Source organism: Anomaloglossus baeobatrachus (genome assembly GCF_048569485.1).
Source record: "Anomaloglossus baeobatrachus isolate aAnoBae1 chromosome 6 unlocalized genomic scaffold, aAnoBae1.hap1 SUPER_6_unloc_1, whole genome shotgun sequence".
Classification (NCBI taxonomy): Eukaryota; Metazoa; Chordata; class Amphibia; order Anura; family Aromobatidae; genus Anomaloglossus; species Anomaloglossus baeobatrachus.
Window position 1 is genome coordinate 387,966 of NW_027441814.1, and position 8,396 is coordinate 396,361.

Genomic DNA, 8,396 nt, shown 5'->3' on the forward strand with positions numbered 1-8,396 from the left:
TCCGGGTGTTTTTCCTTGTATTACGGCTTCGCTGTTCATCACTGATTTCCCTCCGATGTGGATAATATTTAGGGTCTTGGGTTCTTCTCTATTTTATTATCGCGACCTCCGGTGGAGGATGTTGTGTCCCGGGCGGTGTGTGCGTTCTGCTACACATTAGTCGCTCTCCCTCTCTTGCTTAGTGCATTTACCGCCAGGCTTTTTGACTCCATTTAGCACATGTAAGCCCCCTCTCCCGTCACCTTTCTCCCCCTGTACCAGGTGCACATTGCGGCACACATCTAGGTCGTTCGGGACGTCTCACCCATTGTGACCCTCAGACATTATCAGATGTGTTGTTTTCCAGCACTTGCCCTGGAGTTACCGTTAATCACAATCAGGACTATAAATTACATATTTGTAGGGTCTGGGGTTCCTCTCCGGGACCCCCTGACTGACTTAATGCTCCTCGGGCTCTTGGACAAGGAGTTCTGCAGCAGCTGGAGCAATATAAGGAGTCGAGTACAATTATGGTGACCTAATGTTCTGAGCTGGGTGTTCTCCACAGATCTCCCTGGTTACCTCTAATATTTGTACCCTTTACAGTGGGGGGGGGTCACATACTTCTGTGAATTTCCACGTGTGACCAGTTCTGACTTTCTTGGCACCGTCCCCTCCCTCACACCACATCACTAGGCTTCATGGCCCTGGCTGGATGCATCATATGTAGCTGTGGAGGTTCCTGGGCACATTCCTGGTGAATCACTGTCTGGAGCGACCGCTCGTCCTCCGCACACTCGGCGCAGGCTTCATCCAGATACCAGGTCATTGGCTCTTTACTGGCAGCGCCCTGCTCTGCAGATGCCAGCTTTGCTCCATTGCTGGTCGGACGTGAGGCTTCTACTCAGGATTTTCTGTTTGGCATAAAAGATCTGGAAACTTAAACTGATGATGACCAATCTCACAAAAGCTAAGACAATTGTATGGCCAACCAATAATGAAGGAGCTACAGTATCTGAGAATTTGTCCCTCCCCATGGGAAAGAACCCTCCAGAACATCTTCTGCTGTTAGAAAACATTTACCCCCAAAGCTTCTTCTTTTCCTTAAACTGGTCAAGAAGTGCCATGAATGGGGGGAGAGTGTTCTTGGTATGGCAATCCTAAAATGGGGCTAGGTCTGCTCTCAGATAGGGATGGCTGAGGAAGATGGCCGCTTTAGGAGAGGGGTGGCGTGGAGTGATGGCAGCTCTGAGGGAGACATTGCTCAGATTGATCTGGGGGACGGATAGTTCAGGGTGATGCTGGTTCAGGAGAGAGAGCTCTGGGGAGAGATGGCTTGGGGTGATGACTGTGTGACGCCCTGGACCCCAGGGGTCACAGTACAGTAGCAACACACACACACCCTCCCCCGGCTAGGTACATCAGTCAAACAAAATCCTTGTTGCCTCCCTCCAGGCTTGATGTCCACACCAGGTGGGGCGGAGCCAGGCGGTTGACCCCACCCACCGAGGAGTTCACAGGCCTGGAGGCGGGAAAAGCCAGTTAGTTGGAGTTGAAGTTGAGAGGAGGAAGTGAGAGGAGCAAAGACTGTGTGTGTCTGGGTTGGAGCCCAGGCACAATCAGCAAGGTCGGCAGACGGTGGTGGCCGTCTGCAGGAGTTGGTGGAGGTCAGCGGAACCGTAGGACCGGGGTCGGGCGTTGGCCCGCCGGTACTGAACCGGGGAGCAGATTGAAGCCAAGCACCAAGGCAGGGTACTCAGACCCCGACTAGGCTAGGAGCCTCCGAAAAGGTCAAATTCTCTGATTGCAGTCTGGACCTCAGGGGTTCATTCCCAAACAAGTCCCGTCAGAAGGCAACAGCCCAACCCGTCCGGATAAGAGCCACCGCCAAGGGCCAGAGATCCAAGGGCCAGCGCCTGTGGGCAAAACGGGCTCTCCCGACACGTATACGCCGGGGGGCAGCCATCATCAACCCGTCCGGGGAGAGTGAGAACACCGCAGCCGGCTGCGGGCCCCGTCCATCCAGCCGTTTAGTTTACCAGAGACTCTGTCCTTCTGTGTCTGAGTGAGTACAACAGTGCCATCCGGCACCGCGTTGCACCCACGCCCACGCTGCCTCCCTGCATTGGCACCTGCACCTATACCTCCTCCCTGCTCCCCAACCGGGGCCCCGGGACCAACAGCCCCTACCCACGGAGGGGTCAACACCTTGGCTGCTCTCCGCCATCGCTCCCAGGAACCCCCCGTCACCAGCAGCGGTGGTGCCCACCATCACCACAACCCCGTGGGTGGCGTCACGACTGACATCCCACCACAAACCTCCCCTTTTTACTCGTGTGCGAGGAGGCGCTGCTCGAGCCCGGGTCCGGCCCCGTGCTCGAGCCACCGAGGAGCAGAAGCACCGGACCTGAGCGCCAGCAATTCCCAGGCGAGCGGCGTTCCCAACCCCTCCGCCCACGACAACTGCTGTGAGGGAGGGATGGCTCAGGGTGATGGCAGCTTTACAAGAGGGATGGCTTGAGGTGATGACAGCTGAGGGGGAGGGCCTTGCTCAACGTCATGATGACTCTGGGACAGGCATGTTGGCGGCTTTAGGGGAAGGATGGCTCAGGGTGATAGCTCCTCTGGTAGAAAGCTGGCTTGGGGTTATGACTGCTTTGGGGGGATAGCTCAGGGTGATGGCGGCACTGGGGGATGCATGGCTCAGGGTGATGGCTTTAGAAGACTGATGGCTTGTTGTAATGGCGGCTCTGGGGGGAGTGGTTTGTGGTGATAGCGCCTCTGGGAAAGTGATAGCTTGGGTTGATGTTGTGGCGAAGGATGGCTTGTGCTGAACCCTGCTCTGGGGGAGGGATGGCTCAAGGTAAGTGCAGATTTGGGGGGGTAGGAGGGATGGTTTGCTATGATAGCTCTGGGGAGGAGGGATAGCTCAGGATGATGGGGAAGTATGGCTCGGGGTGATGACCACTCTTGGAGAGGGATGGCTTGGGATGATGACCGCTCTGGGAGAATCATGGAATGTTAGGGTATGTGCGCACTAGGCGTTTTTTTCACGCTGCGTTTTTATGTGCGTTTTTGTCTTAAAAACGCACCCGCGGCAAAAGACGCGGCAAAAATGCATGCGTTTTTACCGCGTTTTGGTGCGTTTTTTGCTGCGTTTTTGCTCACTGCGTTTTTAATCAGTGAACAATGCCATTAAAGATTGTTGATGAAAAAAAAAAAAAAAAGGTCTGATGTGATTTCCTTCTTCAATATGTTCTTTATTGTATGCAGGAGAGCAGAAAGCAGCTGCAGAACTAGAAGGCTCAGCATCCTCCATCCAGGACTGTATGCAGGAGTTTTTTGCCCCAAAAAAAAATGACATGGGCTTCGCTATTTTTTTGTATGCTAGCCAGGTACAGCAGGCAGGTACGGGCTGCCCCCAACCCCCAGCTGCCTATTTGTACCCGTCTGGCAATCAAAAATATAGGGAAGCCCCTTTTTTTATTTTTTTTTTATTTCATGAATTTCAAGAAATAATTAAAAAAAAATGACGTGGGCTTCGCCCAATTTTTTAGTCCAGCCAGGTACAACTAGGCAGCTGTGGATTGGAATCCACAATGCAGGGTGCCCATGCTTTCTGGGCACCCCCGCCCAGAATTGCAGTCCGCAGCCACCCCAGAAAATGGCGCTTTCATAGAAGCGCCATCTTCTGGCGCTATATCCAACTCTTCCAGCTGCCCTGATGCCGGGTGGCTGGGTAATAATCGGGTTAGGGCTAGCTGTGTATTATCAGCTGGCCCTAAGCCCGAAATTCATGATGTCACGCCAATATTAGACATGGCCACCATGAATTTCTAGTAAAGGTAAAAAAAAACACAACACACAGAAAAATATTTTTATTAGAAATAAAACACAACACAATTAGTGACTCCATCCTTCTTCTTACTTTATTGGGCCATGCTTCCATCCATTTCATTCTTTTATCGGTCCGTTCCTCAATCCTTCTCCTCTCTTTATCGGTCCGTTCCTCAATCCTTCTCCTCTCTTTATCGATCCGTGCCTCCATCCTTCTCCTCCCTTTATTGGTCCATGCTTCGTTTCTTCTCCTCCTCCCTTTATTGGTCTGTGCCTCCATCCTTCTCCTTTCTTTTGGACCATGCCTCCATCCATCTCATACCTTTATCGGTCTGTGCTTCCATCCTTCTCCTCTGTTTATAGGTCCATGCAACCATCCTTCTCCTTTGTTTATTGGTCCATGCTTCATTTCTTCTCATCGTTTATCAGTCTGTACCTCCATCCTTCTCCTCCCTTTATCTGTCCGTGCCTTCATCCCCTCTTCTATATCGTTATACTTCTCTACACTTTTCATCCATGCTACATCCCCTCTATGTTTTTGTCACGCTCCCCGGGTCCCCTGCTCTGTTCCCCGGCTCACCTGCCACGCTCCCCGGCTTCCCTGCGTCGCTCCCCGGTTCTTCTGTCCGGTCTCCGCCGCTCCCCGGTCTCCAGCCTCCATTGCTGGCGGTTCCCAGGCGTCCTGGTCCCCGCTCCCGGCGCCCGTCGGCTTCTCAGCCCCAGCCCGGCTCTGCTGCGTCCTCCTCACCGCTCCCTGCCCTAGCTTCTGGCACCCGGGCCTCGCGCATGCGCATTAGGGCGCGCGCGCGGTCACTGACCCTTTCTTAAAGGGCCAGCGTCCACTAACAGGAAATTGGGCACACAGGCACAGGGTATAAAGGAGTTAAGTGTCCAAGTGGGCGGGGCCTGTTCTTCGTGTTTCCCAAGCTAGGAGTCAGGTCTCCTTGTGTTCCTGTGAGATACTCACCTCTCTCTCTTCTAGAGCCGATCCTGCTTCGCCATCCGGTCCTGCCGAATCCCGAACCCCGAACGCTGCCTATCTGCCATCCTGACAGTCCGTTCCCTCTCTGATCCCTGCGGTGACCCGTCTGCTCGCTCCATCGGTTCCGGACTCCGCCTGACAACATCTTGGCCTCCGAACCTGAGCTCCGTCACCCGGACTACCATCAGTGACTCCGTGGTCCCAGAGACTTCTGCATTCTCCTCTTGTACACGGACTGTCCTGCTACCTGTGGTGCTCCAGCTACCGGACCCCTTACCATCATCAAGGAGTTCGGCCCAGTGGATCCACCTCCTGGGTCTGCCCGTCCACCTGGCCCTAACAGTAAGAACAGACCATGGATCCCGCTGAAGCACTAGCAGCCCTGCAGGAGGAACTCACACGCCAGCGTGAGACTCAGACCCGCATGCTGCAATTCATGTCTTCTGTGGACGCCCGTCTGAACACGCTACAAGCGTCGGTTACATCTTCAGCATCTCGGGCTTCCACTAGACAATCCACGGCTCCAGCCCCCGTGGCAGCCTCTTCGGATGCTTCCAGACTTCGTTTGGCCTCACCACCCCGGTACGCCGGAGATCCCAAGACCTGCAGAGGATTCATAAACCAATGCTCCCTCCATTTCACGCAGCTGCCGCATTTGTTTGCCTCCGACCAAGCCAAGGTCGCGTTCATCATGTCCCATCTAGAGGGTGAGGCACTGGCGTGGATGAACCCCTTGTGGGAAAAGGAGGATCCTGTGACCACGAACATCCAGGAGTTCCTGCAGGCATTTCGTGGCACCTTTGACGAGCCCGGACGCGCCTCCGCGTCTGCCTCATCTCTTCTCCGGTTACGTCAGGGGACTCTGACGGTGGGTCAATACGCCATACGTTTTCGCACCTTGGCTTCGGAACTCGGGTGGAACAACGAGGCTCTAACCGCCGCCTTCTGGGAAGGACTCTCGGGTCGAATTAAAGATGAGCTGGCTGGTCGTGACGTGCCGTCCACCCTGGATGCCCTGATTACCCTAGCGACTCGAGTGGACATTCGCTTTCAGGAGCGATCCAAAGAGGTGTCCCGTGAGAGACGTCCGGTACGGCATTCCTCTCCTCCGCAGAAGCCCGCCGTACTTCAGTCAACGGCATCTGGTGTCTCCGTCCACGAGCCCATGCAGATCGACCGTGTGCGGCAGTCTGAACAACGCCGAGCAGAGCGGCTCGCCAAGGGCCTCTGCTTCTACTGCGGAGAGGGCACACACCTGCTACGCTCCTGTCCAGAAAGGCCGGGAAACTCCAAAGCCTAGGGTTGGTAGGAGAGGCCACCCTAGGTGCTGGGACTCTCTCAGACCCGGTTACCTGGACTGTGCAAGTGACAACGGGAGAGACGCGGTTCACGGCTGAGGCGTACCTCGATTCTGCGGCAGCAGGCAATTTCATCCAGCAGGCCACGGTGGACAAGTACCAGGTGCCTGTTACTCCACTCAACAAACCCCTCGTGATTGCCTCTGTGGATGGGAGACCCCTCTCTGACACCATCTCGTGGATCACCAGGCCGGTCGAACTGCGTATCGGTGCCCTGCACACCGAGAACATCGCTCTCTACGTCCTTCCACACATGTCCCATCAAATCCTGCTGGGACTTCCCTGGTTACGGACACACGAACCATCAGTCAGCTGGGGTACTGGTGAAATCACCCGATGGGGCTCCTCTTGCCACGAGAAGTGTCTGAAGACCATACAACCCATCCGACGACCTCCGGTTCCAGAGTCCCTACCGGGACTGCCCTCGGCCTATTGGTCCTTCGCGGATGTCTTCGACAAAAAGGAATCAGAGGTACTTCCGCCACATCGTCCTTACGATTGTGCCATCGACCTGCTCCCGGGAACTACACCACCTCGAGGACGGATATATCCGCTGTCTCCAGCCGAAACAAGGGCCATGTCTACTTACATCATAGAGAGCCTGGCAAGGGGATTCATTCGGAGATCCTCCTCTCCTGCTGGAGCAGGCTTCTTCTTCGTTAAGAAGAAAGAAGGTGATCTACGTCCATGCATAGACTACCGGGGATTAAACCAAATCACCGTGAAAAACAAGTACCCTCTGCCGCTCATCCCCGAATTGTTTGATCGGCTTAGAGGAGCTCGTGTGTTCACCAAGTTGGATCTTCGGGGTGCCTACAACCTGGTCCGCATCCGCTCGGGGGACGAATGGAAGACCGCGTTCAATACTCGCGATGGGCACTATGAATACTGTGTGATGCCCTTCGGCCTGTGTAACGCACCAGCAGTCTTTCAGGAATTGGTGAACGACGTGTTCCGGGACCTTCTTTACATCTGTGTGGTGGTGTATCTCGATGACATCCTGGTCTTTTCTCCGGACCTCCAGACCCCCAGAGAGAACGTGCAGCTGGTACTACGACGACTGAGGGAGAATCGTCTGTACGCCAAGTACGAGAAGTGTGTCTTCGAGCAGTCTTCTCTTCCCTTCCTGGGTTACGTCATCTCCGATACCGGACTGCAGATGGATCCGAAGAAGGTCTCTTCCATTCTCAACTGGCCCCCTCCTTCTGGACTGAAGGCAATCCAACGCTTTCTGGGATTCGCCAACTATTACCGCCAGTTCATCCCTCACTTCTCTGCTCTGACTGCTCCTCTCTCCGCCTTGACCAAGAAGGGGGCTAATCCAAAGGACTGGTCACCTGCGGCCGACGCCGCGTTTGGCTCTCTGAAGCGGGCATTTGCCTCCTCTCCTGTGCTCCACCGTCCGGAGTTAAACCGACAGTTCACCTTGGAGGTGGATGCCTCCTCCTCGGGAGCTGGAGCAGTGCTCATGCAAAAGTCCTCCTCCGGGAAAATGGTGACTTGCGGTTTATTCTCCAAGAGCTTCTCAGCGCCTGAACGCAACTACACCATCGGTGACCGAGAACTATTGGCAGTCAAACTGGCTCTGGAGGAATGGCGCTACCTTCTGGAAGGAGCAGTGTACCCCGTTACTATTTACACGGACCACAAGAACCTGGAATACCTGCGGTCTGCTCAGCGACTGAACCCACGGCAAGCCAGGTGGTCCTTGTTCTTTGCCAGATTTGATTTCCAGCTCCATTTCCGACCCGCGGACAAGAATGTACGCGCAGATGCCTTGTCCAGGTCTTTCATGCCCATGGAGCAGGAGGAGGAGACATCCCAGCCCATCATTTGCCCTAGTAAGATCATTCCGGTGACTCCTGTCACTCTGGCCCAAATACCGCCCGGGAAGACCTATGTCTCTGAGACTGACAGGCAAAAAGTGCTACACTGGGGTCATGCCTCGAAAATAGCTGGTCATGCTGGTCAGAAGAGAACATGGAGTACGATTGTACGTCATTACTGGTGGCCATCCCTTCGCACGGACGTCGCTTCTTTTGTCTCAGCCTGCTCCTCTTGTGCCAGGAATAAGACGCCCAAACATCTGCCATATGGCCGTCTTCTGCCTCTGCCTATACCCTCAGTACCGTGGCAACACATTGCGATGGACTTTATTACGGACTTGCCATTGTCCTCCGGACACACAGTCATATGGGTCGTGGTGGATCGGTTCTCTAAAATGGCTCATTTCGTCCCTA